Below are 27,753 nucleotides of genomic sequence, written 5' to 3' on the forward strand. Positions count from 1 at the left end.
TACTGTGTGCGTCTGTGCTACTGCCATACTCTGCCTTGATTTCTTTCGGTCACCCTGGGTGTTGGCAGAAATGACCACTGGCCATGATAGCGTGACACTTGGGGGACATTTCTTGGAGGAGACTACCTGGAATATGTACTTATCTTGCTGTCATCCGCAGCCTTGGAGTTGGACAGTGGGTGTTGTACACAGTGTGTAAGTACAGACTTCTTACAGCTAATACATACCTTTTCTTACCTGGCAGACCCATGGAGGAAAAGTCTGTTAACACTGCCTGACTGTTTCTACCCATATTCACGTATTCCTGGGTGAAATTATGCATTCAGCTTACTACCACTCCTGGGATTCGAACCAAGCCTGTTTGTGCAAAAAAGTACATGTTTGTGCTTCATCACACTGAGCTATTGAGGAATTGCTGTGTCTTGCTTGACTGTTTTCTACTTAATACTCTGTTGGTTGTAAAATTTGAGCTTGGAATTCTGACATTCATGCACTGCAGATAGCTCATATACAGAGTATTAATACTTTGACATATTACAGTCTGGGAAACAATGGTTAACACAACATTACTATTCAGGGATCAAATCTTGGTGCATGGAACATTTCATATAGTTAATCTCCTTTTATAGCACTCTAAAAAATTTGTCAGATGAGCCTCAATTATTTAATGATTTCAGAGCCATAGTTGCTGTGCAGAACCTGTACACATTTAGATGCATACCATCACATAGCAAAGTAAACACCACAGTCTGGGGTTTTTAGTTTTATTGACAGGTACTGACACTTTTATTGATCTGTACATCACTGTTAATATGATACTATATAATTTATTCAGTACTAACAATACACATTTTGGAATACAGACAGGTGACATTCTACTCCTTTCTATTTATTTGCCTTCAATACTGCAAGCTAGATTTGTACTCACCAGCCTTGTGACGCAGCCTTAGCGGTCTGCTGGTGTGTGCATCCACGTTCGCGACCCTCTCACCTGCAGATGTACAGGAAATAGAGAAACATTTATGCATACCTATCCATCACATACACAAGCTGGACTTTGTTAAAAAGTAATTGATACTGATACTTGCACACATCTGGGATACACTGTGTCCGAGCATCTTGGATCCACTGGTCCAAGAGATCCGCCTTCCTATGCTTAAGGTCAGCAAAATGGTGCCAAACTTGCTCACCAGTCTGAGGGATGCCAGTAGCACTGGCGAGATCACACACAAGATGGTCCTAGGTCTCTACTTTGTATTGTGAGCCCTGGTACTGGCCCTGCAGCAGTCTCACTTCATGGTTTTTCATAAGGAGTCCAACCATGACCCTGGACTCCTGAATACCCCAGCACTGCGCCCTAAAAAGCATTCCCTCTCCAAATCCAGCCATTGTGCCTGCAGTGGTGAGCTACAATGGGTTATGGGCTGTATTCCCACCTATGAGGTTTAAATAGGGCTGATTTCCCACCCTTTGCCGTCACTGGACTGTTTTGAATATGCTGAGCTTAGCTAAGCCACGCACAAACCCGCTTTCCCAAGGTTGACAGTGTTTAAAGGGTCATGTTGAGCACTGCTTACTAATGGGCAAATCTGCTTAGCTGGGCTACTCATTGCTTAGCATTTATATTTAAGCAACACTTACACCAGGTAAGCATAGCTGTGCAATGCTTAGCATTGCTCAAATTTTATTTTATAGACTATAAGCTTTATGGGATTGATTCATCATTGCTGACATGTTATAATTTTATGTTTACCTTCCTTGACATTCCCCTATGTGCTTTCATTAAATTTATTCTTGTGTGACTATACTGTATGAGAAACTTGTGTTTATATGGGGGTTTCACATCTTTGTTGGACTGACACCTCATTTTTGGACCTGCTACACTACCCTAGATGATAAGTATTATTTACTACCTCATTTACTAAAACATATGACTTTTACAAACAGCTTTCACATGTAAAAGTGAACAAACTTCATTGCGGCTAGAACCGTGAATGCCTGCATGCAAAGTGGAAGCTCTAACCACTACACTATTGTGGCTTGCTAGTTTTACTTATATATTTCTATTTAGCTCTTTCGGATATTTAAGCTATGCTAAGCACTGGAGCACAACGTGCAGACCCACTCAGCTATACTTAAACTTTAGTCAGGATGGAAAAAAAATATATATTTTTTATTTTATCTTTCAAAGGCATTACGTGGTACAAATAGGGACAGTTATTACATATTACTCTTATAAGCTCAGCAAGCTGATGGAATAACAAGTTTTGCATTCGCATGAATTTCTAAAGGGTATGAGGTCTACAACTCAAATATCTGTCATTACTTGTTAGCTTCATTCTTTAGTGCTTTCCAGACAAACATCTGGACATTCTGCAAAGATCTCTTCCAATATTTACATTGTTTTTATTCTGCTGAGCATTCTCTAATGGAATTCACTTCTTTTTCTAGATCTGTACAGTTGAGAGGTATGCGTGGCCACAATGGAGGACACTTCCTTACGGTTTCCTGCTGTTTTCTTTTTCAAAGTGCTATAATGAATGGTACTTTCTCAGTGCAGGGGGCATGTTAACTGTGCAAGCACTGCTGCGACTTGCCCCCTGCACTCTTTCACAGATTGTGTCCGTGTAGCTGTTACAGCAGCTCGCCTTCATGAATATGCAAGGCACGCTGTGTGCTGCATGGACACGATCCACTCCGTGCAAGAATAAGCGTATTCTTACATGGAGTTTATTGAATCCCAGGGAGAGTAGTGTACAATCTTACCAAAGTAATAGATGTCTTTCTTTATCACTGTTGCAGTATTCTACATAAATGGATGTCCAACCCAGGGCAGCCCAACTCTCAGCCGGAATGCAAAAACATAAAAAAAATCTTGGATGCGTGCATGTCACATTTATGCTATCTGCAGAGAAGGTAGGGCATAAAAGGGACATACAAATGCAACTACCCAGAACATCTTTGCTACCAGTTCGAATGCCACTTTTGCCAGTTGGTCTGAACACCTTGTTGCTGCACTGAATATTTAGCAACACCAGATAACTGCCCTGTTGGATTTTTTTTTCTTGCTACTTTTCTTGGTTTTGTATTTTATTTTGCTAACTAAAACTTATACTGTTCAATAAGGGAAAATCTCAGTGAGGGAGGAGTATTCCCCATAAGGATTGTCACAAATATTGTCTTTTTTGTTGGGCTGCTTCCCGTGACCATACCTCTTGTAGTATATCTGTAAAGGCATTGGTGCCTAAGACACTCAGAAGCCGTTTGTCTACCCTGGTAGTTTATCTTGAGATCCAATGGCTTAAACATGTAGCCCAGGGTCCTATGGCAGAATCCTTTAAACTCAAGATACTCCTGCTAAGTAAAAAGATGACCTACAAGTCTTGAATGAATTCTTTAGCTGTCCAGCTTGCAATGGATGTACCTGTAGAAGCAGGTAATAGCTCTGTGAGTTGATTGACATCTACATCAGATTACTCTGCCATGACCCCACCAGAGGCCGGAATGGATCAGTCTTTTCACATCTCATCTGAGGCTTTGCAGGTGTCTGCTCTGGAGTTTGATGGGCAACCGTGGTTGATAATGTTGGAGGGTCCTAGATGGACTCCGCAAATATTGCTCAAGGAGAAAGTTCTGGTTTCTCTTATCAAATCTCGCCAAGGGTTGAAACTCTGGTTATGTGTTAGGGCTAATATCCTGCAAAAGAAAACATAAAGGCTTTGTACCAGTGTAGTACCACTCATCTTGTTCTGTGCAGAAGTGGGTGTGGACGCCATGACTGACAGGGTGATTCGGCATGGAATACATAAATAATTGACAGGTATGCTGATTAACCTGCATCACAGGAAGTCCGGATGAGAGATTTTTTGAAGTGTTGCAGCCCAGCAAGAGTTCCACAAGGCTGGGAGGATCAGAGGGAAATTCCACCGAGAGGCTCTGAGGGCACGTATGATCTGGCATGATCAGACAGCCTCCTGTAGGAGACGTGTAAGCCAGGAAAGGCTTTCTTGGCCAGGTACAAGCGTGGAAAGTGGTCAGGCGGGCTCCTGCAATGGTGAGAGGATCCAAACTGTGCCCTGTCTGGGACAGAAGTCCAGAAGGGAGATATTGGTGGAAATTAGCTGTGCTGGGAGGGCTCCAGCCCATGTGAAAGGGTCCAGACTGTGCCCACTCCAGGACAGGGAGAGAGCAATGGAAATTGGACGGGCCAGGAGGACTTCCACTTTGGTGAGAGTCCAGACTGTACCCCCTCTGTGACAAAATTCTGGAAAGGAGGAAGTGGTGAAAACTGGATGGGTTGGGAGGGCTCCTTCTTGGGTGGAGGGTGTCCAACCTCACTCCATACCGGAGGATGGTCCTGAAAAATTAAAAAGTCCCCCTTGATGCTTTGGATCGGAAAGGAGGGGGATATGGAAGCCCTGATGAGAGCAGATCTGCCCCAAGGCAGCCGAGGGGAGTTCCACAATTCAAGTAGGGATTGTAGGGAAACTCCCTGAGAAGATCCAGGGCATGTGTGATCCGGCACATTTAGGCAGCCTGCAGAAGACAAGGGCAGTGAGGCTCTGGATTAGAAAAGAGGGGTATGCAGAAGCCTTGATGACAGTGCATCTGTCCCAGGGCCGCAGAGGGTAGTTTCACAAGGCTGGCCAGGATTGGAGGGAAGCTCCCATGAGAGGCTCCAGGGCACGTGTGATCTGGCCCGATTAGACAACCTGCAGGAGACTTGCAGGAGACATGGGCCGTGAGGCTCTGGATTGGAAAAGAGAGGTATGCGGAAGCCCTGATAACAGTAGATCTGCCCCAGGGCAGCAGAGGGTAGTTTTGCAAGGCTGGACGGGATTGGAGGGAAGCTCCTATGACAGGCTCCAGGGCACGTGTGATCTGGCCCAATTAGACAGCCTCCAGGACATGTGGAGGTGAAGGGATCCTCTGAGGCAAGGTGGGGACCACAGCCAGGGAAGTAGGTCTCTCAGTTGCATTGAAGAGGTGGCCTGGATGGAAACACAGGGCAGATGATTGGGGGGAGGTCTTGAGAGCTCCTGCCCAGGTGAGGGGGGGGTCAAGCAGAGCCCCCCACAATGGAAGTACATAAGGAAGCATCAAGCAGATGGCGGCAGAGCCTGGTGAGCTCCTGCCCAGAAGAAGGGGGTCAAGCAGAGCCCCCCATGACGGAAATGCATAAGGGAGCATATGGCAGATGGCGATGGGGCCTGGAGAGCTTCTGCCCGGGTGAGGTGGGTCCGGCTGAGCCCCTCCATGTCGGAAGTCCATAAGGGAGTATTGGGTAGATGGTGACAGGGCCTTAAGGGCTCTTGTCCAGGTGAGGTAGGCCAGGCAGAGCCCTCCAACGATGGAAGTCCATAAGGGAGCAGCGGTGTAAGTAGTGATCCTTCTGCTTCGAGTACAGTTCAAGAATCTTATTAATATTCATACCGCTGGCTATATGAATATCAATTTTCTTAACCACGACTTCACGAATTGCTGCATAGTAGGCACTGTTTAGGTGGGACTTGCTAAATGCACATCCTGCGAGGTACTACACTGATACAAAGCCAAGATAAATAACTGAAGCATGATTTGGTCTGACCTAAGGATAATCAAAGGGAATGGAAAGAGTTTACTCAAGGTTTGATTTCTGTCTTAATGGCCCTAAAGCCATCCTATAAGTTTCAGATGAATTGTTTTTGTAGGCAACACTGCCAGGCCTCTAGGGGCAGGAAGGGTGGGAGGCAGGAACCATCTGTTAAGACCTCTCAGATTTCTGTTGCCCAGAAGCCTCCTTTATCTGATAAGCCTGCTTCTCTTTGACAACCCCCTTCTTGTAGCTCATATTCCTTTGTTCCTTTGGCTCTCCCTTTGTCTTCCAAATGGGTGTCTCAGCACTTCAGACTCTTGTGTTCTTTCTGTCACCAATCAGGGTTACTTCATGGTATGGAAATTTTACCCTTTTTCCAGGGATCCTCAACTTCCTCATTTCTCAGTGGTCCTAGGGGCCCTGTTTAGCAAAGAAATCAATCAACCTGTTCCACCCTTCACAAGGGGAAGTTTTTTTTTTTATTCCAGGATGTTCCTGGTTCCTCCAAAGGAGGTCACTTAGAGATATAATTTAGATCTCTCATGGCTCAATACCTTTCTCGAGATATCCCTTCTTTTTGGATGCTTACTCTTCAAACTCTGTTTTCTCTTTTATTACTGCAGGCTTTTCTATGGTCCTTGAATCTGAAAGATGCTCAGCTTCATATCCTAATTCATCTTCTTTTCAGGAAGTTTTTAGATTTCTCTCTCTCCTCCTCTCATTTTCAGTTCTCTGCTTTGCCCTTTGGCCTCTCTACTGCCCCAAGGATTTCCACAAAATACCTAGCTCCTGTGACTGCCTTATGCAGTCTCCAAGGCATTCAGATTTTTTTTTTATCTAAATCATCTTGTTGCTTCAGTTGCCTTCTCACAGTCGACTGTTACACGATGTGCAGTTAACCATCTCTCTTTTTCAGTCTGGGGTTTACTATCAACTTGCAAAAGTCCATCCTGACTCCTTCCCAGGGTCATGTGTATCTGGGATGCAGGACTGAAACAGTGCCAATGCTGGCCTGGTATCGTCATTGACAGACTTCTTTCAGTCTGTCCTTCCTCTGACTACAATGACAGTCACAGACTTTCTTCAGGCCCTGGGATTTTGGCCTCTTCTATTCCAAAGCTTCCCTTTGCTGACTGCATATGCAGAAGCTTCAATGGTATGTCTAGTCAGTTTGTCTAAAACATCGTTAATCAGTCGGCACGGCACCCTTCTTTTTCCTCTTCTCCTCAGTCTGCTAGTGAGAGGCTCCTTCACACCTTGGATTTGCGTAGATGGGTCAAGTAGTATCTGGATAAATCTAAGACTATTAGTAAGTCTGATCAGCGTTCTGTTTCTTTTCGTTCCAGGTCTTCGGGTTTGGCTGTTAAGACTCTCCTCCTGGATGTCTAAGGCCATTATCTTTTGTTACTCTTTTCATTGCAAATCTCTGCCTTCTTCTGTTAGAGCTCATTCCAATAAGTATGTTTTCTATTCTGGTGCCTTCATCAAGGGGTTGGACACCAATTCCAGCCTTGAAGCTGCTACTTTGATCTTCAGTGCATGCCTTTATTTATTTTTTAATTAACATTTGTTAACCAGGAAAGTGCAAATAGGAACACAACCTATTTACAGGGGTCTATATTACGTTGTTGAACTTTTAAAAGTTCGAACACCATATGGTCGATACCATATGTTTGAACTTTAAAAGATCGACAACGTAATTAAAAAAAAAAAAAAAACCCACAGAAAACTTACGTGAAGGTTGTAAGCAGGGGAACAAGCCCCCCCTGCACCCCCACACCCCTCGCTACTTAAATATGCCAACTGCAAGATTGCACTACATTGCAGGAAAGGGAAAGCTTCCCTTATGGAGATCTCTAATGAAATGTTTGAAGTTTTACAACTTCAAACATATGGGTTCAACCATATGACGTTCTAACTTGTAAAACTTCGACAACATAAATGAGACCCTATTTTCAGCAGAGACCTGGGGAGAAATGCTCCAAGTGCATTTATTTGTAATGTGAGAGGAAACTGGAGCACTCGGAGGAAGCCCACACGAACGTAGGGAGGACATGCAGCCCCCACACAGTAGGCACCCCAACTGACAATCCAACTAGAGAAAATCTTGCTGTGAGGCGACAACGCTAACCATTATGCCACTGCACAGTCCAAGTACTAAGTATAAGTTGGATATGGTTTCTAGGGCCAGAGCAGGTTTTGCTGAGACCATTTTAGGCAGGTTTGTGGAGGGCTTTTTGCAGATGTCCACCTCCCATTCTGTTTCATGAGCTTTATTACTCTCCCTTCTATGTGGAATACTGCAACAGTAGTATAGAAGAACATAGTACAATTATGTAAAATCTTACCGTAACAGTCGATATCCTTCTTTTCACTATTGCAGTATTCACTCCCCCTTCCAACTGCCTCCTGTTTGTTCTGTATGTTTTCCTTCTGGATGTGCATGGACTTTGTCCTGTGGAGAGTGTTCCCTTCTTGGTCAATTCAGTTCTGTGTAGTTACATATGCATAGCCCTTTTATGTCCTATGTTCTGTGCAAGCATTATAAATGTGACATAACATTTCTTTTTTAAGCTTTTCCATACTGGCAAAGCATCGGGCTGCCCTGGGTGGGACATGCTTCTATGGAAATGACTGCAACACTGAAGAGAAGAATATCCGTCCAGCGCATCCTGACATCTGGTCAGTATAAAAAAGTCTTATGATCTTGCATGCACTGTATATCACAGATATGCTCCCTGCACAGAATGTAAAGCATAAAGTGAGGTATGGACGCAGTTCAAAGAACAGAATTGCCCCAGCAGAAAACAGGATCCATAGGAAAAAGGAATCCATGCACATCCAGAATGAGAAAATGCAAAAGAGAAAGGGGAGACCCTCAACCAGAAGGAAATCCAAAACAAACAGCAGAACAAACGAGGGGGTTGGAGGGGGTGAGTAAGTACTGCAACAGTGAGGAGAAGGACATCTACTGTTATGGTAATATTTTACACAACTGTACTATGTCCTTCTGTATCACTGTTGCACTACTCTTTGCTACAGGGTCAGTAAGTTCAAGAACCAGAATGGGAGGTGGAAGGCTGAGGAAAGCCCTCAACAAATCCACATAAAATTGTTCTATCAAAACCTGCTCTATCTTTAGAACCAGTTTCCAACTTATAATGCTTAGTAAAGATATGCACTGAAGAACAGGTGCAGCTTCAAATATGGAACTGGTATCCAACCCTTGAAGAAAGCACCAGAAGAGGCAACAGCCCTAGTGGAATGAGTTCTAACAAAAGTAGACTAAGATTTGCCATGAAAAGAATAACAAAAATAAATGCCTTAGATATCCAGGAAGAAATGGTTTGCTTAAAAATAGCCAAACCCAATATCCTGGGATGAAAGGAAACAAACAGCTGGTCAAAACTTACAAATGGCCTTAGTTTTATCTAAGTAATACCTGAGCTGTGTGCAAATCCAAGGTATGAAAGACCCTCTCAGAAGCACACTGAGGAGAAGGAAAGAAGAAGCGAGTTGTGCTGACTAATTCAAGGGGAACTCATTTACTACCTTGGGCCTAAAAAAAAAAAAAAAAAAAAAAAGGATTAGTACAAAGGAACACCTTGTCCCAGTGAATAAACAAAAAGATGAATGGCCATAATGGCCTGGAGCTCAGAAACCTCCAAGCAGAAGGAAGAGTCAACAACAAAACAGCCTTCCAGGAATCTGCAAGCTAAAAAGGAGCCTGATTCAACTGCTCTAAAAGAAAATTAAGGTTCCAAGGAGGAGGGATAGGTTTCCCTTGGAAGCCTAATATGCAGGATGTCTTTAAGAAATTTGACCTCAACACGAGAAGCCAGGGGGAGGATTCAAGGACAGGAAAGCAAAACCTGGCTGACAAATGGGCTTTCACAAAAGAACAGGCAAAGCCAGACTGGAGAAACTCACACAACGAAGACAGGACCAGAGAGACCCCCACTGAAAAACAGTCCTGATTACCAGCATGGCACCCGACAGAAAATCTTCTCCATTTGGGCAATTAAGATTTTCAGGTTGAGAGTTTCCTTGCTTCCAGTGAAACCCTGAGCATATTCTCAGACAAAAGGTGCTTGAAAGGGATCAACACCCTATTGCCCTCAGTGTCAGTTGAAGACTAGAGAAGTGAGGATGGATGAGAGACCCCTCGTCCCATGTGAGGAGGCCCAACCAGTGAGGCAACTTGTGGTGACTGTCCATAGCCAGATGCATTAAGAGATAGAACCAGTGCTGTCTTTGCCAAAAGGGAGTCACAAAATTTTGGGGGAGTCCAGCTGAATCTTCTGCAGGACTCTTGAAGGTAGAAAAAGAAGAAGGAAAGCATAAAGAAGCATCCCCTACCAAGGAAAAGAAAGGGCATCTGTTTCACACCAGATGGCATGGCACTCTGGGTAAGAAGAGAGGGAGCTGCCTTTTCTGAGGCAAGGCAAAAAGAGCTACCTGAGAAAAACCCCACCGAAGAGCAATCTACAGAAACACGTCACTGTGAAGCATCCATTTGTGAACCTTTATTTTAGACCTGCTCAGAGAGTATTAGTAGATTGTGCTCTAAAGGAATGTAAACCTGACTGAAGAGTTAACTGATAACTGAGAGCCACCTCCCAAGACACCAGGCATCCTCCTGTCAATCAGGAGCGAACGCAGGAATGGTTAAGGAGAGGTGAATTTAAACCAAAAGATGAAAGGTTAATATTGGCAGCCCAAGATAGTGGACTACATACATGCTGGTTTACAAAGTCCATTGAACATGTGGGAGAAACAGATAAAAAAAGAAGTTATGTTCTTACCATAACATTCCATCTGTGTTGTCGATCTTCATTCATTCTTGACAGTTGGGTTTCAGTTCCATCCTTGGAACCGACTCAGCTGCTATAACAAGCTTGTGCCAGCCAGAAACTCTCGAGCTAAGGCTACCCACAGTGCCCCTCTTCCCTTCAGATCAAGTTTGCCCGTAGAAAATAAAAAGCGGAAGCTTTGTCTGAGCAACTGCCCTAATACAGAACCAGGACTAGTTTTGATCCACCAGGAGTCTTTGGAAGGGGTAGGAGGGTGGGTTATCAAGAATGAATGAAGATCGACAACACAGATGGAACGTTATGGTAAGAACATAACGCCTTTATCTGATGTCAATCATCATTCACTCATGACAGCTGGGACAGAGTCCCTAGCTACTTTATGTCCTGGGAGGCCCTATGGAAGGATATTCCTGAGCACCATAGAAAAAAAAGGATGCTCTTCCCCTGGAGACCATATCCAATTTGTAATGAGTAATAAAGTTACGAGGGGTAGCTGAAGTAGCTTCTGCTCAAAAGTCATCCATAGAGTCCCTGGAATGAAAGGCTACTGAAGTAAAAACTGATATGGTGGAATGAGCCTTGACTTTAGCTGATAAGACTCATTCTATTTTGTTGATAAACAAACATGATGGAATTTCTCAACTATTTTGACAAGGTGACTTTGGAAACTGGCTTGGATGAGCTGGAGATGAAAAGGACAGGAACAGCTGGTCCGACTTCCTGAATGATTTAGTTCTAAATCAAAACATAATTGTCTGTGTACATCCAACAAATGCACACAATACTCTCCTTTGTTTGAATGGTTTTTGAAGAAAACTGGCAGATCAATGGATTGGTTAATATTAGAGTCTGAGACAATTTTGGGCAGAAAGGAAGGATTAGTCTGAAGGGATGCTCTCTCTTTGTGAAAAATGATGTATGGGTGCTTTAGACAAAAGGGCTGTAATTCTGATATTCTTTTGGCTGAGGTGATGGCTACCAGGAATAAAGTCTTCTAGGACAAAAATTTTATATTACATGTGGCTGCTGGCTCAAAGGGTTGACTGGTCAGAGTTTGCAAGACTAAAGTCAAACCCCAAGGTTCAATGGGTTCTTTAAAGGGTGGTTTTAAATATATAACTCCCTTCAAGAAGGTTTTGCAGAGGTGGTGAGATATCAAGGAGAAATCATTGCAGCCATTATGGAAATTTGAAATAGCCACTAAGTGGACTCTGATAGTAGAAGCTGAGGCTCCTAACTGGAGTAAAGTTGACAAGTATTTTAACACTTTATTAATCGGGGCTGAAAAAGGATCAACACCTTCTCCTTGAGACCAGATTACAAACCTGTTCCATTTACTAAGATAAAAGTTTCCTGGTGGACAGTCTAAGGGAAGCTAGAAGTATCTTTTGTACTGGGGAAGACAGATTATTTTGCCTGGCAATTACCGAAAGTGGAGGTACCAAGCGATCAGCTTGAGACTTGGTAGGTTTTGATGGACCAGCCCCTGTGGATGAGACAGCAGTCCCGGAGTTGGATCCAGAGTCCACAGACGGTGAACTAGGTGAAGCCAAAGAAAGGGGAACCAGACTTAATAGGGCCAAAAAGGTGCAATGAGGATTACTTTGCTTCTCAACCATTGCACTTTCATCAGAAACTGGGGTATTAGGGGTAAAGGAGGAAAGGCATAAAACAGTCCTGGAGGCCAATTGTGTAGAAGAGCATCTCTTGAGGACTCCCCCATGAGGGGGATTAGGGTGAAGTGGCTGCTGCATTTGTGGTTCATGGGAGATGCAAACAGATCGCAGTAAGGCTGACTCCAATGATGAAAAATCTCTGTCGCTACTATGGGATTGAGAGACCACTTGTGAGGCAGGATAATGCATCTGCTCAGTTTGTCCGCAATCACGTTGGAATTCCCAGGAATGTGCATTGCTATCAGAAAGCGGTTGGAGGCAATTGCCCATTGCCATACTCTCAGGGCTTCTCAACATAACGGTTAGGATCTGGTTCCTCCCTGTTTGTTGATGTACCAGGCGACCAACACGTTGTCTGCTTGGATAGCAATTATCCCCATTGGAAGGGCAGATTGGAATGCCTGCAACGCTAAAAGCACCACCCTCAGTTCTAGGATGTTGATATGCAAATTGGCCTCTAAGGGGAACCAAGTGCCTTGGACTGTCTTTCCCTGAAAATGCCCCCCCACCCCATCACGGATACATCCATGGTCACTATGGCCTTGGGCTGAGGGGGGGGGGGACTCCATAACTCTTCTTCTGGCTTCATCCATCAAATCAGGTCCTGTTTACAATGGTTTGTTATGCGGATTGGATAAAACATGGGGTGAGTTAACAGAGACCACTGTGACGCTATAGCAGCCATTGAAGCAGCTTCATGTGGAATCTCACCAGGGGAAGTAGGGTGACTGTTGCTACCACTGACCCTAGTAGTTGTAAGACTGAGCGAGCTGGGACTATGTCTCGAGAAAGTATCACTTGGAGGTGTGAACTTAGCCTTTATAATCTGTGAAGAGGTAGAGCAACCACACAGGATCTCGTGTCGAATTTCACTTCGATAAATTCTAAGCTTTGAATGGGTGCCAGTTTTGACTTCTCTTTGTTTATTGAAATGCGTAAGAGCTCTGTCAGTTCTATAGTGTAGTATAAGGTGTGAAGCAGTAGATGCTTAGTGGGGTGATAAGGAGCCAATTGTCTAAATATAGAAAGACCCGGAATCCTTGTAGTCTGAGATGAGCTGCTACCACTGCCATACATTTGGTGAACACCCTGGGGGCTGTGGTGAGACCAAAGGGCAGTGTGCAAAATTGGTAATGACTGGCTCCCAGCCTGAAGCGGAGATATTTTCTGGAGCATTTGTCCATTTGTATGTGGTAATATGCATCCTGAAGATCTATAGAGTACATCCAATCATATTTCTCCAGAAAAGGAAGGATAGACTGAACCGTGACCATCCGGAATTTTGTCTGCCTGACAAACTTGTTCAAGATACTGAGGTCTAGAATTGGCCTCTAGTCCGCTGTCTTTTTTGGCACTAAAAAGAATCTTGAGTAAAATATGGATCCTACTTGGTCTGGTGGGATTGTATGGATGACTTTTTTTTTCGAGCAGCTTTTGAATTTCTTGAACTGCTGCGTCCCTCTGACTGGGTGGAATATCAGGGATTCACCTTTGCGGCCTTGGATAAAGATTGAAGGGAATATGGTAACCTCTGGTAATTAATGTCTGCACCCAGGTATCTGATGTTATTGACTGCCAGGCTAAATGGTGCAGAGAGAACCTTCCCCGACTATCTCCAAAGGCAGGCAATTGGGCCACTCTTCAGGAGTGCGGATAGGGTTGCCCAGAGAAAGAATCACTGGAGCCCTGGTTACGCGAGCCTTCTCTGCCACAGGAGAGGCATCTTCCTGATGAGTTCCCTCCTCTGCCCTGGGAAGAAAACTCTCCACGTCTGTCCTGAAAAGGGCCTTGGGACATCCTAAACCACATCTTAATACTCCTCTGATTCCTTGAGTAGGGTCATTGAGGAGTGGAAAAACATATGCCCACAGCAGAAAGAGTCTTTCCATCCTTTTCACACCTGGCTAATGTGTCTTTAACTTTTAGTCCAAACAGCAAAGAAGCATCAACGAAGGAAGACTTGAAAGGGTCCACGAAGTCACACAAGCACAGCCAGGCATGACGACTCATGAAAACTCTTGCACCCACTGCTCTGGCAGTCCCTTTGGCTGTTTGTGCAATCACTTGCATGGACCAGTTGGAGATGGATTCCTGGGTGGCAAGCTGGGAAGCAACCTTATTGTGTACCTCGTCAGGCACTGTTACTACTAGAGTTCCTGATAGCTCAGTGATCAGGTCCCTTTGAAGATGGGTGAAATGTGGCAAATAATTCAGCGATCATATGGCAAAGGTATCTGAAGCATAAACCCGCTTCCTTAATCTGTCCAATGTCCAAGACTCTCGGTTTGGAGGATGGACAGTAGGAGTCTCCTCTTAGAGTTCCTTCTTCGTGGCCACCGTCACCACCATACTACCTATCACTACTCCCTTGGACCAGTGGGGTTGATTCTCGGGGGGGGGGGTATTTTGAAAGGTCTCCGTGGGATTGGCTCAGTCGTGTCAGGGGCCTTCCAAGTATGCTGCCTGATGAGTTTGACTAACTCATTTGCAGGCAGGGTCACCCAGAAAGTAGGTCAGGCAGGAAAGCCTGCAAGACGACAAATTCCTCAGAGGAAGGGTTGGTGGGCTTCCAGTCACCCCTCTATTTTTAGATTTCTAGTAGGTCTCCAAAGGAGACATCTTCAGGAGGTGACCATGGGGTCCCTTTCCCTTCATCGTAATCTGTATCCTCGAGAGATTCTTCTGGAGAATCAACGTGCTTCCTCTTGCACGATTTCTTATGGGGTGTCTCATCAGCGGGGGGATCTGAAGAGGACTCTGAAGAGAGGCTACCCTGTGGTAGGGTGTCTTGCTGCTCCCATGCCTGCTGCCCCAATGTAGTAGACTGTGACAGCTGCAACTTGGTTTGGCTGCAGCATTACCATTTTCTGGATTTCAGTGTACCTCACCTTCCTTGTCTAAAGAAGGAATTGGAGTGGTGGATTCAACAGTTTGATCTCATCCCCGGCCTGCCTTTCATCCTGCACTCCATTCTCAATAACTGTTCACCAATTTCTCAGACTTGGGGTGTGAGGGCTTCATGTGGTCACCTGAAAGTTTAGTGTCTCTAGCCCCTCCAACAGAAGTCAGACCATATTAACTTCAAATAGGTGAGAACTCTGATTCTGGCTCTTCATGCTTTTCACCCCATGTTTTCTACATGCCCCTTGAAAGTGTACACAGATAACATGGTATGTCAACAAGCAGGAAGGCACAAAATCTTACCTACACTCTCTTTTTAATTTCTCCAAGTCTTTTGGGTTTCTAATACCCTGGCAGGAATGGACACCATTCTTAAGTCAAAGTACAATAAAAGTTCATGAAATTAGTATTGTTTCAGTCTTTGACGTTAGCCAAAAGTGCTCCTCGCAGCACCCGCAATGTGCCCAGCAATGACTCCTTCTGCAGTGCATATGGAATTACATGTATTGGTAACATATCTAAGTACGATTGTAAACTCTTTTTATGACACCCATTGCTCCTACTAATACTGGAACTATCTGTGTATCTTTCTCCCACACTGCCCTCGTTTCTGCCTGCAAATCATGGTATTTTATGACTTTTTGCCTCTCTATGCATGAGACACTGTAGTCGCTGGGTGTAGCAATTTCAATAATCAATGCTACTTTTGCCTTCTTTTCATGGACTACTATATCTTGTTTTCTTGCATCTATTGTTTGGACTGTTGGTAATGGGTGATCCCATGTGATGTAAACATTTTCTGTGATGCTTTGTGGTACGTTTCCAGTGTTTTTCAGCCACTTCAGTACCATAATGTTTGCACAATCCCCAATGCAACAATCTAGCCACATTATTATGCCTTTCAGTGTACAGTCGTCCCGCCATTACTATATCGCAACCAGCTACAAGATGCGTGACGGAAATTTCCAGTTCTGTTTTACAAAATCTACATTCTGATGTCAGTCTTCATTCATTCATGACAGTTGGGTTTTGGTTCCGTCCTTGGAACCGACTTGGCCTTTATAACAAGCTTACATCAGCCAGAAACTCTCTAGCTAAGGCTACCCATAGTGCCTCTCTTCCCTTCAGATCTCGTTTGCCGCGTAGAGTTTCAAGAAGTGTCAGGCTGTGCTCTCAAGCCAAGTGCTTTATTTTCTAAATATTTTCTAAATATTTCTTGATATTTTTGATCCCTTCTAATATTTCTTAGTCGCTTTACTCCTTATCTTTATATTAGAGAGTGAGTACTGTTTTTCACCTAATATTACATTTTGGTATTTCTGCGTTACCGTAGTTGGTGTAGGCCCCACCCTTCCCTCTTAACTCAGGTAATCTTTAATTACCATTGTTGGTATTCTTTCCCTTCCTCTTTCTTCTCTTTTACCCTTCTTGGTATTCCTCTCGTTACCATTGTTGGTACACCCCCCCCCAAAAAAACTTTCTTTATTCTTGTTCTGTTGTTTAACTGTTGTTGTGCATGTGTGTGTGGTCATGTAAATGGCGGTTGATTACTGTTGTGTTTCCCTAGGAATGGCTGACAAAAAAGGCACAACTGGATTCAAACAGTGTGACAGATGTGGCAGGAAGATGCCCAACTCAGATAGGCATCTTTCCTGTGTTTATTTTTTGGGGGTTCCCCACTTAGAAATTCAGTCTCCGTGTGGCCTCTAAGGGTTTTAGTGCCCGGACCCTTGCAGAGTGTCAAAGGGCTATTAAAAATCCCCTTTTGAGAGGCTTTGTCTGAGTTGGAGGTGTCAAAACCTCCTAGGAAAGAAGCAAAAAAGAGGAGCCATTCGGTTCCAGCCACTCCACATTCCTAGGAAACAAAATCATCTAAAGGCCGGGCTTCCACGGAACCAAGGTCAAAACAATTGAAATCGGTATCGACAGCCATCTTGGCACTGGAGCCTTTGACCCCTTCCGTGGTGCCATCTACCTTCATGGAGCCAACTAAACTTACTATGGTCCGACCCCTTCCACAGTACCTCAGACTCTCTCATCACAAATAATAGTTTCTCCCATTAAACCATTCACTTTCCCCCAATACAACCTTCTGGTCATTTGACCACAGTGCTGAAGGTTGAAACCATGGCCAGGACTCCATATTCCCCATCCATTGACCCCTTTGTTGGTCAGCAGCTTAGTCCAGTTCTTGACTGTCCAGAATCTCCCTTGGGGATGTCCATTCGTTCCAACAGGAGCTTTTCGGAGCTTGATGTAGTTAGACTGGTGGACCAGCTGTTGGTGGCCAGAGGTATTACAACTCCATCTAGGACCTCTCTCCTACCTGGAACTGAAGTTTTGTCTCATGGACTCCAACTTATCTTCCTCTGACCTCTCCACAGAATTTGGAGCCCTCGACACTGACGCCCATCCCGGTGCCAACTTCTTCAGTACTGATGGTAGATCTCACTGTGGTCCCGAAACCCACTCTGTGGACCTCGGCCCAGTCAGAGCCAACCCACCCATGGGACCATGACTTGGCTGCTGGCTCCAGAATCCCTAGTATGGCACCAATTTTTTCCATGGCACCAGCTATGGTTCCAGTGTCTTTGACAGCTCTGAGTCCTCTTGTGGCTCCTTCTCTGGAGGTGAGCTCGTTGGAGTGGGGTGTGACCCCAGTTCCGAAGTTGTCTTTCTTGGTTCTGGGCTTCCATCCCTCTTCAGGTGGGCCTGCCTTTCAGATTATGGAGAGAGCACTTGCCTCAGTAGGCTCACAGTTGGCACCCTCTACATCGGAATGTCATATTTGTGTGTCCTCTGGCTTGCAGCTTGCACCCTCCTGGACCAGGGAACCATTCAGCCGGTTCCCTCCTTCCAACTGGGAAGGGGTTTGTACTCCAGGATGTTCTTAGCTCCTTGAAAAGAGGCCATTTGGAGACCTATTCTGGATCTCTCTTTCGTTTTCTCAATACCTTTCTCAATGTGCCTTTTTTTCCAAATGCTCTCTCTTCAAACACTGTTTCCTCTGTTGCTCCCTCAGGCTTTTTTGGTCTGTCTGGATCTGAAGGATGCCTATCACCACATTCCCATTCACCCTCTAGTCAGGAAATATTTACATTTCCCTGTTTTTTTCCTCTCATTTTCTGTTCTATTTGCTCTCCCTTCCAAATGCCCAAAGGTTATTCACCAAATGCCTCACTTCTGAGATTGCTTTTTGCAGGCTAAAAAGCATTCAGATTTTTCCCTATCTGGATGACCTGTTGATTCTGGCTCCTTCTCCCAGCAGCTTCTTACAGGACATCCATTTCATCACTCTTCTCCTACAGAGCTTGAGGTTCAATATCAACCTCAAAATATCTGTCCTCACACCCTCTTAAGATCACGTTTCTTGATTGCAAGATACAGGCCATTCCAATGCTGGCTTCCCTTCAAGATGCAAAGGTCTTGACCTTGACAGTTTTCTTCTAGTCTCTTCTTTCCCATCCTCTATCTCAATCAGAGAATTTCTTCATGCTGTGGGGTTCATGACTTCCACCATCCCCATGCTTCCTCTTGCCACACCTCATATAAGAAGTTTCAGTGGTACCTGAAGTCAGTTTGGCTTCAACACTGCCATCCTCTGGAATTCTGTGTACCTCTCCTTCCTTGTCTCAAGCTTGAACTCCAGTGGTGGATTCAGCAGCTTGCTCTCAATCTAGGTCTGCCCTTTCAAGCTCTGGTTCTTTCGCATGCTTTACCTCCTCTTTCTCTGCTGTCAAAGATCCTGCAAGACTCCACACATTTTCTGTTTGGTGCCACTCTCATCACCAGAATCCTTTTCTGGGGGAGGGTCCCTTTAGTTCTCTCTTATCTGTGTAAGTTGCTCCAGCCTGGCCTACTTTTCAGTCAAGACCCTTTTGACAGCAATTTTTGCCTGTCTGCCCTTGAATCCTCCTTTGGTTGCTTATTTTGAGGTTAAACGATTCCTTAACGGTGTCTTACATATCAGAACCCCAAGAAAGCCTATTCCTCCCTCATGGGACCTTTATTTTGTTTTGGAGAAACTGACTCGGGCTCCCTTTCAGCCTATAGATTCAGGTTCCCTGCAACATTGCACTTGGAAGGCGGTCTTGTCATTGTTACTTACTTCAGCCAGAAGGGTCTCAGAGTTCCAGGCCCTTATGACTGCTCCTCCTTTGTAGTCTTTCATAAAGACATGGTGCATCTTCAGACCAATCCTTCTTTTATGTACAACGTGGTAAATGAGCTGCCCCTTAATCAGCCAATTCAGTTTCCTTCCTGTTTTCTTTCCCCACGGTTTGTTAGTAAGAAGGTTCTTCACACCTTGGATTTACACAGACAGCTCTGGTATTTAGATAAAACTAAGGACTTTCACAATTCTGAGTAGCTTTTTGTTTCGTTTCATCTCAGGACATTGGGTTTAGCTGTCTCCATGCAATCCAACTCCTCTTGGATTTCTAAGACCATTTCCTTTTGTTATTCTTTTCATGAAAAATGGCTTTCTACCTCTGCAAAGGTACATTCGATCACAGCGGTTGCCTCTTCAGGTACTTTCTTACAGGGTTAGAACACCAATTCCATCTTTGAGGCTGCTGCTTGGTCTTCTGTTTATAGTTTTACTAAACATTATAAGTTAGGTGTTGTTTCCGGGGCCAGGGCTGGTTTTGTTAAGGCCATCCTGCATGGTTTTGTTCAGGGCTCTTCTCAGCCTTTCTCCTCCCAGTCAGCTTCCCAAGGTTTTGTACTCTCCCCTCTAGGAATACTGTAACAAAGATATAGAAAGACGTAGTACAGCTGTGTAAAATTTTACCATAACAGTAGATGTCCTTCTCTTCACTGTGCAGTAATGAGTCCCTCCCTTCTTCCTCTTATTCTTTTAGTTCATCTCTTTGGGTGCTTTCCTGGCTGGGGGGTTACCACTCTCTTTTCCATGTATATTTTTTATTCAGGATGTGCATGTGCTCCTTTGTCCTTAGGAGGATGCCTTCTCTCCCGGGGCAATTCAATTCTGGGTAATTGCATCTGTACATCACCTTTATGCCTTAAGACTTGTGTGGACAGCATATGTATGACATATGGTACATATAAAATCCAAAGGCTTTGGTACACTGGCAGATGTTGAACTACCGTGGCAGGAGATAACCTTATGTTAAGAATACTGCAACAGTGAAGAGAAGGACATCTACTGTTATGTCAAGATTTTACACAACTGTACTTTAACGAGACACGGTTCAAAGCAACAGAGTACCCTAGCAGCACAAGGTTTCAATGCCTTCCACACCTTTGACCAGTAGCTGCACAGACAGGGGTTAAAAGTGGAACTGTCTCAATATATATCAATAACAAGCAAAACTCTTGAGTTGTCAAACAGCATGACTTTCTGGACTTCCTCTACGTGCATAGACAAAATGCCATACCATATCCTAGCCAGCTATAGGTAACCTACCATGTCCCAAGAACCTGAATGTATACCTGGACCTACTAGAGACACTTACCATCCAACCTGACACCCTACTATGCAATAAAGTAATCACCCTATACAGACTGGGAATCCTAAATGGCCTCAAAGCCATATGCAAAGAGATTCCTGGACTTCTAGAAACACCCTTGACCAAATAGTGAATACGCCCATTGGGAGATTCCAACATACTGGACCTTGTGCTTACAAATATGGGAGAAAGCTTCACCCCCCCCCAATATATTGCCCTCCCTAGTAAGAGCTGACCATAAATCTGTCTCCTTCGAAATCAAAATCAGCTCAGTAATCACATTAAAACTAGTAACAATTATGAACTATTCCAAGTCAAGCTACCTTTTACTAAGTGATGCTTTGTCAAAATTCAATGCCCCACCAACCCCCAAGACCACAGCAGCCTATGCTGAATTGCCACAGAATACTGTACAACCATATCAATGGCTGCAGAAAGGTGGCTAAATGTACCAGAAGCAAGCCTAGGACTAGCTCCAGAAATGAACTATCCTGGTGACATTCCAAATTAAACAGGATATACAACAAAAGGAAAAAATATGTCAAAAATCAGGAATGATAATTTACATAAGCATAAAAACTCTTTCATCAAACCAAACAGGCAATTAAGAGGACTAATTAGGTTAAGCAAAGACAACTCTGAGGTTAAGATAGGCTCCCAGGTGAAAGATAACCATAAAGTTCTATAGCTATGTCAGTAACCTAAAGGGCAACATACAGCAACGTGCAGAAATGGTGGTTAATGGTGCCACATTCACTAAGCCTGGTGATATAAAGAACCTGTTAGACAAACTCAGTTACAACTTTAGCACCTCTCACCACCAACACCCCCCCCAATACCCACAAACATAACCCGTCCAACTATAACTAGGGAGCGTGCACTGGCTGCACTCTCTAAAAGTCAATAACATCCCAGGATTACTCCTGGACAGTTTAAATTATGACTTATCAAGACATGTAGTGTAATTATTTAACTATAGTCTTAAAAGAGGCTTTGTGCCATGTGAACAGAGAGCAGAGATGCTCACCCCCCTTCATAATGGAGGATCTTTGACAAATCCTGGATACTACAGACCCATTCGTCTGACTATTCTTATTTGCAAAGCCGTGGAAAGAATTACCTTGGAAATTATCAACAAGGATATAGGAGATATCTAGACACTAGATCCACACCAGTTTGGCTTTGTCAAAGGAAGGTCATGTTTACTGAATCTGGTGGACTTCTTTAAAAAGATCAGTAAGAAAATGAATGGGGGGGGGGACGGTCCATACCGCCTAAGTAGATCTGGCTAAAACATCTGATATAACAGTCCACCTGTGCATTGTCAACAAACTTATGCAACTAGGTATGAACTCATTTATAGCATGCTGGATAGCTAGCTGGTTCACTGATGAGACAAAGTAGATTAGAATTGGTGAGGCCACCTCCACAAAGAGGCCAGTTACCAGTGGAGTCCCCAGGGCTCTCTGCCAGGCCCACTCCTCTTTCGTATCTATTTCTCAGATGTCAAAGCCAATGTCAAAAGGCCTCTGGCTAACCAAGTTCGCAGATGATTGCAAAGTGGGAGAAGTCATTGAATCACCCTAGATGAGAACACCCTCCAGGAAAGTCTGAGACAGACAAATTCTTGGAACCAAAGCCATGGCTTAAAACTCAATGCCAAGAAATGCATTATAGGACCTTTTCGAAAGTCAGCCACCATGGATAATTATGTGATTAATAAAACACCCCTATAAGTTGATTCATTAGTCCTGGATCTGGGAACTCATACAGACAGTATCCTAGCCTTCAACCAATCTGTCCACAGTAGTAAGAAAATCCTTCTACACTGCTTTACTTAGAAGCAAGGCCATGGCATCCAGGTCAAGAGAGGTCATCATACCACTGTACTTCACCCTCATCACAGCCATCATAGAGTAAAATGCCCCCTTCAGTATGTACCTGCCCAAACACATGCAACAACTGGAGTGCCCACAATGGTTCCTTACAAAAGATACAAGGAATAAACACAATGACCTATGCTAATTGCCTCAAACCCCTGTTTCTTTACTCAGTATCATACAGACTTCTGAGAGCTGATCTCTACCCTGTATACATGGCATCCCTGGACCTTGTTTTGATGAACTTTTTACACAACTGCAAAACAAACAGCATCAGAAGTACTAGATTAAAAGACCTAAATTTGTCTACAAATATAAATAGACATGTTAGAGAGATACATTTCTCAGAAAATTCCCATTCTGTGGAATTGGCTCCCCATCCATTTCAAGCAGAGTTCCTCCCTATTGATAGCTAATTAGAAATTCACCCCTGGTCTGGTGCCTATGTCTGATGGACAGAGGGAGTCAGTAAATTAGCCTCTGTATAAATCAAATTTGTAGCTCTCATTTAGGTTGCACAGCTAGGCTGACAATAGTCCTAGTGGTAGTTAGCCTAGTGTACATCTATGAACCTATGCTGGAATCCTAAAATTAAAAAAAAGAACACTCATTACATACAAAAACAAGCTCAGCTTCCAAGGTGCCAAAAAGGAACTACATCAGAAACATCAAAGACAGTGCCCAGCACTGTTCACAACTAATAGCAAATGACATTAACTTACTAAAACCCAAAGAACATAAATTTATCAGCCAATAATTTTAGTGTAAACTTCAACCTCATTCTCAAAACAGTTTTCCCAATCCATTAACTGTAACTAACCCACCAAATCTTCCAAGAGCACCATCGAAGGCCAAGAACACTATTTCTATGGAGCTGGATAGGCTGGACAGCATACCGTTCATCTTCTGGTTAGCCTGAAATTACCAGTCAGTGGTCTTGCAAAAGATATTCGGTATAAACCTCACATCAGACTTTGTGTTAAACAAAGAGTGGACCCCTCCAGTTATCTGCGTGCCCAAAAGTTGGGCCTCAACAGACCCAAATTAATGGTAGAACCATAAGCCTGACCAGCCCCATCTGTAAGACCATGGAAAGGATTGTTATACAATTAATATATAGCAGTATAGGTATCCTACAGGGATGGCCATGGTGGTGCAGCGGTTAGCGTTGTCGCCTCACAGCAAGAGGTTCTCCGGTTCGATTCTTGGCTGGGTTGCCTTCTGTGCGAAGTCTGCATGTCCTCCCTGTGGTCGCGTGGGTTTCCTCCGGGTGCTCTGGTTTCCTCCCACATCCCAAAAACATGCTGTAGGTGGATTGGACAATCCAAATTGGCCCTAGGCATGAGTGCATGTGTGTGCCCTTCTGTGGAAGACTGGGCGCCGGGCTCGCAACTCGACACCGTAAAACTACACTGCCAATCATGAGCAGACAGGTGATCCGCTAAGGTGACCCCTAACCGGGAAAAGCCAGAAGTAGTAGTATACGGAACATACAGACATGTAAGCCATGCTAGTATGCATTTGTTAAGGGCAGATCCTACCTATTTAACCTGACAGACTTCTTCAAAAGAGTAACTAACGCAATGGATGAGGGCAAACCCATGCACAGTGAACATCTAGGCCTCACAAAGGTGTTTAATACCATTCCACAGTAATGTATCACATAAACTGTCACAACTAGATGTAAATTCTGATGTGAAGCTTTGGATAGCAAACTGCCTCACAAATAGAACACAGGAAATCTGGGCGGGCAGCCCCATGGACTTAAAGATTTGAACCAACAGAGTAACCAAGGTTCAGTCCTTGGTCCACTCCTCTCTGGCATCTATTTCTTAGAAGTCACAGCCAATGTACACAGCTTATGCCTTACAAAGTTTACAGATGGCTGCAAACTTGCAGCCATGACTAACTACTCTGGAGACACAAAGTTTCTCCAAGAAGGCCTGTCTTAAATGAACAGCTGGTGCCAGATCCAAGGGCCAAAACTGAATGCCAAGAAATTTAGAATCGTAGCAAACAACACACACTGTGTAACTATCACACTGACAACTTACCTCTGAAAGCTGATCCTGCAGTTAGGGATCTGGGAATCTGTTTTGAACACCATGTATCCACTATTGGAATTAAGTCCTTCTTCATTGCACAGCTTATAACAAAAGGTATGGTATATACGTCCCGAGATGTCATAGTTCCACTGTATTCATTACTCATTACACTGAACATTGAGTACTATGTCCACTTTGGTATGTATTTATACAGACACCTATAACACTTAGAACATCCATGCCACTTTCTCCAAAGGAAAAAAAAAAAGAGAGAAAAAACAGGGGAATAAATCATAAAAGCTATGCTGACTGCCTCATAGCACTATCCGTCTTTATGGTATCTTAAAGGATTGTGTGAGGCAACAACTGCCTAGCATATACAGCTTCAAATGAGTCTATCCTGTCAGGCCTATTAAACATTTGTAAGTCTACTGATGTCAGAAACACCAGCCCGAGGAATATAAGTCTCTTCTGCAACATAAACCATGCAGGAAGGCTAGGTATGTATCAGAAAGAACCCTGCTTCTGCAAAACTGCCTTCCACTCCAATGTAAGCAAAGCAAATGTCTTACTCTATTCAAACGCAACTTGGATGATTACTTAGGAAATCAAAAATTCACCCTGGTTAAGTACCCTTGTCCCTCATGGATAGTGGAAGCATGTAAACATCCAAAATTCACTAGTTACAAACACCTATGGACACTAGTACATACACTCTACTATGACAGAATGTACAGGCTTTATACAGTCCTCACAGATCAATAGCCTAGTAAGAACCTCAAATCTGTGAATCTGTAAGTAAAAATCTGATTGATGCCTTCCTCTCCCAAAAATGGAGAAAAATGAATTTCTGGCTTAATTCTTTATTCCCAGGTCAACTTTATAGATCACCACACAGGAAAAATTACATGTTTCTGTCACTACACTCACATTCCCACAAATTAAAGAAGACAAAAAAAAATAAAAAAGATTTAGCAGTTACATTAAAAAAAAAAGTGCTTAACTTTCTTTAAGTATTCATAGCAGTGTGCAGAGAAAAGCATATCCCAGATGACTGAAGAATAAGCATACTCGTGCAAGTGTACAAGAACAAAGGGGACATCCCCAACTATGGGCAGTACAGAGGCATCAAACTCCTATCACACTGTATGAAAGTTCTGGACAGGGTGACTGAAAAAAGGACATGCAGAACAGTAGATTATAAGATGTGAGATGAGCAGTTCATATTCAGATCAGGATGCAGCACAAATGACGCGATGTTTGCAGTGGGTCAGATAGTTGAGAAGAAGCTAGAGATGAGGAAACAGTCCATCTGGACATTCCTAGACTTAGAGAAAGCATATGACAAGGTCTCAAGAAAGATGATCTGGGCAGTACTGTGGTGGTTTGAAGTCCCGGAAAGATTGGTAGAATAAGTGCAGGCTATGTACAAGGACCTACTGACTCAAGTATGAATGGTGTTCGGCCTCACAGAGGGGTTCCCAGTAGGCATGGGTGTACACCAGGGTTCAGCTCTGAGCCCACTGCTGTTCATACTGGTGACGGACTACATTAGCAAACAGTTTGGAGGGAACAGATCAACAAAGTTGCTGTATGCAGATGATGTGACATTACAGTCAGACTCTGAGCAAGAACTGCAGCAAAGGATAGGGGAATGGAATAAAATACTGAAGGCAAATGGAATGAAACTAAGCACAGATAAGATAGTGGTAACGTAATGGCAGCATACTGGGGAAATCAGAAGAAGATGAAAATTGAGACAGAAAAAAGATAGTGGAACAGGTAAACAGCTTCAAGTATCTGGGAGGGGCGGGTGAGAAGGGAAGTCTGAATGAAGAGGTCAAAGCTAGAATCAGGGAGACTGCAGTCAACTGGCATATAACCTCAGGTATAGTCTATGACAAAAAATGCCAAAGAATCTGAAAAGTAAGATGTACAAAACAGTGGTGTGACCAGTACTATTGTATGGTACAGAAACCTGGGCAATAAAGGCAGAGCAGATTAAGAGGCTTGAGGTGATGGAAACAAAGTGCCTGAGAAGGGTGACAGGATGCACAATGTGGGACAGAAGAAGAAATGACAACATAAGAGCTGAAGGCAAAGCAGCTCCAATTGCAGAAAATATCAAAGAGAAGAGATTACGGTGGTTTGGACACGTGCAAAAAAAGCAGAAGACAATCTGGTGAAGAAGATTTGGGACAGACAGAAAGAAGGTGTAAGAGGAAACGAGTTTGTCTTGCAAACAGGTGGATGGATTGTGTAAAAGAAGATCTGCCACAGTTCAGCATGAGTGTCGAAGAACGCAGAAGCGTGCAAACGATATCCCGACCCCCATGTAGAAAATGGGTAAAAGGGGGAAGAAGATGATGATGTGGTAAAGGAAAGTGCTTAAATGGGTTCAGCAACATAACTGCACATACCAGCTTCAGTTTTACTAACTTATTTGTAACCTATTTACTACCTTTATGCTTATCTATAATAAAATACAATATATTACTTTAAAAACAAAAAACATATTTTATTATTGAGACACATACATGGTAGCAAAATGAAGGCCCAATTAAGCAACACATGCCCAGATTTTTGCCTTGTATTTTTGGTCTATTCCTCATAAAATGTGTGTTTTTTTCTGGCAAATCACTGGGATAATATGAAGGATTGGAGAATTGAAGCCACTAAATAATGCATACATTTGAGCTGAAGACTTCAAATCCTTCAGAAAATGCACATTTCCACAAACCCTGTTATGTACAACTTGGTTGTACGAGTAATTTTTGGGCTTTCGTCCCATTTTTAGTTATGGTTTTATCCAGATTTCTTGACAGATATTTTCTTTTCAGATTACATACCCTTCAAAAACTCATGCTAATGGTGAACCTGTTACTGCATCAACTTTACAAGTTTGCGAGAGCAATATTTACAAATTGTCACTGTTTTTTGGCCTTTGTCCCAATTTTATTAATGACTTTGTCCAGATTTCTTGCTCTAAGAGATTAAGAAGTAGATAAAAAGCATCAATTAATATAATACAAAAAAATCTAACAGTATAGTATTTAGATGAAATGGCTCCATAAATAAAATAGAGAAAATGTTTCTCGCAACTCCAACTCAGACTTCCAGTTGCATGTGCGAATCATATCTTACTTAAATAAAAAGGGTAATCATTTCTTACTTAGATTAAAAGATCGATAAATATAACACAAAAAATCGTATCTTTTTAAGTAAAACCGATCGTTAATGTAATAGAGAAAATTACCTTTTCTCGCAATTCTGTACTAGACTTGGAGTAAGTACAGTAACGCGCAACCCTTAACCCACAAGTGTGAAAGGGCTAACCCCGCCCCGTGACGTCGGACGTGACGTAAGCAAGGTCCCTTCAGCCGAGGGAATC

At 43.5% G+C, this 27,753-nt stretch overlaps 1 long non-coding RNA gene across 1 annotated transcript; it reads right to left on the reverse strand.

The window, feature by feature from the left end:
• LOC122812211 lies at positions 1-27,753 on the reverse strand. The gene is made up of 3 exons (XR_006366370.1): positions 27,619-27,753; positions 929-991; positions 1-357 (listed from the first exon to the last, which is right to left on the reverse strand). It is a non-coding gene; the product is annotated as an uncharacterized LOC122812211 (long non-coding RNA).

Source organism: Protopterus annectens, chromosome 9.part0 (assembly GCF_019279795.1).
Source record: "Protopterus annectens isolate FY-2018-M chromosome 9.part0, PAN1.0, whole genome shotgun sequence".
Lineage (NCBI taxonomy): Eukaryota > Metazoa > Chordata > Ceratodontiformes > Protopteridae > Protopterus > Protopterus annectens.